Source organism: Capra hircus, chromosome 5 (assembly GCF_001704415.2).
Source record: "Capra hircus breed San Clemente chromosome 5, ASM170441v1, whole genome shotgun sequence".
In the NCBI taxonomy this organism is placed as follows: Eukaryota; Metazoa; Chordata; class Mammalia; order Artiodactyla; family Bovidae; genus Capra; species Capra hircus.
In genome coordinates, this window is record NC_030812.1 from 55,971,716 (window position 1) to 55,976,985 (window position 5,270).

General features: G+C 42.4%; 1 pseudogene; it reads left to right on the forward strand.

Moving 5' to 3' along the window:
• On the forward strand, window positions 4,127-4,625 carry LOC102184788 (annotated as a pseudogene).

A 5,270-nucleotide genomic window follows, 5' to 3' on the forward strand; every position in this document is an offset into this window, starting at 1 on the left:
GATTCTCCAGGCACGAATACTGGAGTGGGTTTCCATGCCCTCTTCCAGGGCCCAAACCAAGGGTTTAACCCATGTTTCTTACATATCCTGCATTGGCAGGCAGTTTCTTCACCAATCGTCACACACACACACACACACACACACACACAAATTGGCCCCCATCCCAAACAGATAACCCTTTATCTTCTCCCTGCCGTCTCACCTCAGGGTAAACAAGGGCCAGAGTGCTGAGACCATCCACTCTGATATTGGCTATGGATTTCAGAGGGCCCTGAGACCAGGGAAGAGAGCAGACTCTTCAGTCCTTCATAACCAGCCTTCACACAGAAGCTCTGCCTTCTGATATAATGAAGTTCAGGTCAGTCGTTCAGTTATGTCTGACTCTTTGCGACCCCATGGACTGCAGCACAGCAGGCCTCCCTGTCCATCACCAACTCCTGGAGTTTACTCAAACTCATGTCCATTGAGTCAGTGATGCCATCCAACCATCTCATCCTCTGTCATCCCCTTCTCCTCCTGCCTTCAATCTTTCCCAGCATCAGGGTCTTTTCCAATGAGTCAGTTCTTCGCATCAAGTGGTCAAAGTATTGGAGTTTCAACTTCAACATCAGTCCTTCCAATGAATATTCAGGACTGATTTCCTTTAGGATGGACTGGTCTGATCTCCTTGGAGTCCAAGGTGCTCTCAGAGTGTTCTCCAACACTATAGCTCAAAAGCATCAATTCTTCAGCACTTAGCTTTCTTTATTGTCCACTCTCACATGACTACTGGAAAACACATAGCTTGACTAGACAGACCCTTCTTGGCAAAGTAATGTCTCTGTTTTTTAATATGCTGTATAAGTTGATCATAATTTTTCTTCCAAGGAGCAAGCATCTTTTAATTTCATGGCTGCAATCACCATCTGCAGTGATTTTGGAGCCCCCAAAAATAAAGTCTGACACTGTTTCCCCTGTTTCCCATCTACTTCCCATGAAGTGATGGGACCAGATGCCATGATCTTTGTTTTCTGAATGTTGAGCTTTAAGCCAACCTCTTCACTCTTCTCTTTCACATTCATCAAGAGGCTCTTTAGCTCCTCTTCACTTTCTGCCATAAGAGTGGTGTCATCTGCATATCTGAGGGTATTGATATTTCTCCCAGCAATCTTGATTCCAGCCTGTGCCTCTTCCAGCCCAGCATTTCTCAAGATGTACTCTGCATATAAGTTAAATAAGCACGGTGACAATATACAGCCTTGACGTACTCTTTTTCCTATTTGGAACCAGTTTGTTTCATGTCCGGTTCTAACTGTTGCTTCCTGACCTGCATATAGGTTTCTCAAGAGGCAGATCAGGTGATCTGGTATTTCTATCTCTTTCAGAATTTTCCACAGTTTACTGTGATCCACACAGTCAAAGGCTTTGGCATAGTCAATAAAGCAGAAGTAGGTGTTTTTCTGGAACTCTCTTGCTTTTTCCATGATCCAGCGGATGTTGGCAATTTGATCTCTGGTTCCTCTGCCTTTTCTAAATCCAGCTTGAACATCTGGAAGTGCACAGTTCACTTACTGTTGAAGCCTAGCTTGGAGAATTTTGAGCATTACTTTACTAGCGTGTGAGATGAGTGGAATTGTGCGATAGTTTGAGCATTCCTTGGCATTGCCTTTCTTTGGGATTGGAATGAAAACTGACCTTTTCCAGTCCTGTGGCCACTGCTGAGTTTTCCAAATTTGCTGGCATATTGAGTGCAGCAGTTTCACAGCATCATTGTTCAGGATTTGAAATACTCAACTGGAATTCCATCACCTCCACTAGCTTTGTTCATAGTGATGCTTCCTAAGGCCCACTTGACTTCACATTCTAGGATGTCTGGCTCTAGGTGAGTGATCACACCATTGTGATTATCTGGGTCGTGAAGATCTTTTTTATGTACTTCTTCTGTGCATTCTTGCCACCTCTTCTTAATATCTTCTGCTTCTATTAGGTCCATACCATTTCTGTCCTTTACTGTGCCCACCTTTGCATGAAATGTTCCTTGGTATCTCTAATTTTCTTGAAGAGATCTCTAGTCTTTCCCATTCTATTGTTTTCCTCTATTTCTTTGCATTGATCATTGAGGAAGGCTTTCTTATCTCTCCTTGCTGTTCTTTGGAACTCTGTATTCAAATGGGTATATTTTTCCTTTTCTCCTTTGCCTTTCACGTCCCTTCTTTTCACAGCTGTTTGTAATGCCTTCTCAGACAGCCATTTTGCTTTTTTGCATTTCTTTTCCATGGAGATGGTCTTGATCCCTGCCTCCTGAACAATGCCATAAACCTCCATTCATAGTCCTTTAGGCATTCTGTCTGTCAGATCTCATCCCTTGAATCTCTTTGTCACTTTCACTGTATAATAGTAAGGGATTTAATGTAGGTCATACCTGAATGGTCTAGTGGTTTTCACTACTTTCTTCAATTTAAGTCTGAATTTGGCAATAAGAAGTTCATGATCTGAGTCATAGTCAGCTCCCAGTCTTGTTTTTTTGCTGACTGTATAGAGCTTCTCCATCTTTGGCTGCAAAGAATATAACCAATCTGATTTTGGTATTGACCATCTGGTGTTGTCCATGTGTAGAGTCTTGTCTTGTGTTGTTGGAAGAGGGTGTTTGCTATGACCGGTGCATTCTCTTGGCAAAACGCTATTAGCCTTTGCCCTGCTTCATTCCATACTCCAAGGCCAAATTTGCCTGTTACTCCAGGTATTTCTTGACTTCCTTCTTTTGCATTCCAGTCCCTTATAATGAAAAGGACATCTTTTTTTGGTTGTTAATTCTAGAAGGTCTTATAGGTCTTCTTAGCCTTGTAGGTCTTCATAGAACTGTTCAACTCCAGCTTCTTCAGCATTACTGGTCAGGCATAGACTTGGGTTACTGTGATATTGAATGGTTTGCCTTGGAAATGAACAGAGATCATTCCATCGTTTTTCAGATTGTATCCAAGTACTGCATCTCAGACTCTTTTGTGTCCAATATAATGCAATATGACCTCAAATTCCAGCTCCCTTTGACCCTTTCTTCAACTTTCTGCCCTCTATCCTCACAGCAGATGTGCTAGGCCCCCACAGAGGAATTAGAAGTCACCCAAAGGGAACTTTTCATTTAAACACATTAAAAAATACTTGGAGCCATCCCTGCTTTTCTCTTTCCTTCCTGCTAGAGTGAAGATCCCCCAAACTAGGACTGATGCCCTGATGTCCCCCATCACAGCACTTTTCACACTGTGTTGTAACTTGTGGCTTAACTGTCCATCTTTCCTGAGGTTGGAGACACAGCTTGCCTTTCCTAATACTCTGTCTCCCGCATATGGTGCTTAACATCCAGTAGGTGCTCAATCTTCTGGGAGAATGAGAATCCTCAAGGGAGCATACCTGGGTGAAAGGCTCCACTCTCGGGGGTGGGCAAGGCCAGTTCCTGGACAGGGGCAGCTTTCTAGGGGCACCTCTCTGGCTTCATAACTAGAAGCTACCTCGTCTCCATGGCTTCCAGAAGATGTAGTTGGAGATATAATCTCACTGAAGAGGTTCTGCCAGAGTTTTCTAGATCCTTGAGAGATCTTTAAGCCTCCCTGGCCTGAAAGATTCAGCTGGGCAAGGTTGACCCAAGCAGGGCTCTTCAGAAAACTTACTCTAAAGTTCTGTGCATGATTGCTAAGTCGCTTCAGTCGTGTCCAACTATTGCAACCCTATGGACTGTAACCCACCAGTTTCCTCTGTCCTTGGGATTCCCAGGCAAGATTACTGGAGTGGGTTGCCATGCCCTCCTCCAGGGCACCTTCCCAACCCAGGGATCAAACCCCCATCTCTCAAGTCTCCTGCATTGGCAGGCAGGTTCTTTATTACTAACACTACCTGGGAAGCCCACTCTAAAGGTCTAGGTTGGGCTAAATAACACTTTCTCTGATCCACATCATGCTTCTCTATATCTAATTATACATTTTACTGAAATTATCATTTTAAGTGTATATCTTTCCATAGTAGAACACTTGGGGTACAAGTGATAGAAATCCAAACCAAACTACTATAAAAGAAAACAGCTGCTACCCCGGAACCTAGGCAAGGGGGCGGGGGTGGTGGTGCAGGGCATCTCTGGTGTAGGGGCTGTGGCAGTGAGCGGGGACCCAGTGCAGTGGCTGGGATTGCTGCAGAGCTGATGAGAAACTACTAAAGCTCCTGTGGAAGCCAAGTAGAATTTCATAAGAACATAATGGATGAGGAGAAAACCTGTGGTGGCTGTGAGGGCCCTGATGCCATGCATATCAAACTGATATCTTCAGATGGTCATGGATTTATTGTAAAGAGAGAACATGCACTAGCATCAGGAACAATAAAAACCATGTTGAGTGGCCCAGGTCAGTTTGCTGAGAACAAAACTAATGAAGTCAATTTTAGAGAGATCCCTTTACATGTGCTGTCAAAAGTATGCATGTATTTTACCTACAAGATTCAACACACTAACAGCTCCGAGGAGATTCCTGAATTCCCAATTGCACCTGAAATTCCACTGGAACTGCTGATGGCTGCAAACTTCCTAGACTGTTAAATAAAATAAATTATAATAAACGGCTGACTCTTTTTCAGTATTTAATACCTGTAGTTCAATTAGTAATTTTTTCGTATATAACATGTTGCCTGTGTGCAGTTGAACTTTAAAGTTCATTGCAGAAGTCAGAAAGAAAAACACCAATACAGCATACTGACACATATATATGGAATTTAAAAAGATGGTAACAATAACCCTGTATGTGAGACAGCAAAAGAGACACAGATGTATAGAACAGACTTTTGGACTCTGTGGGAGAGGGAGAGGGTGGGATGATCTTGGAGAAAGGCATTGCAACATGTATAATATCATATAAGAAATGATTCACCAGTCCAGGTTCGATGCAGAATACAGGATGCTTGGGGCTGGTGCACTGGGATTACCCAGAAGGATGGTACCGGGAGGGAGGTAGGAGGGGGGTTCAGGTTGGGGAACATGTATACACCCGTGGCGGATTCATGTTGATGTATGGCAAAACCAATACAATATTGTAAAGTAATTAGCCTCCAATTAAAATAAATAAATTTAAATTTAATAAATAAATTTAAAAATAATAATAAAAAAATAAAGTTCATTGCAAAGCAGATTCTCTTCTGTTCTTTTGCATAGCATTCATAGTTGAAGTTGAAGTTTGTTTGCTACATAACAAATTAAGGACATTTTCACAAACTGAGAGATAAACAAATATATAAAATTTAAAAAAAAGAAAACA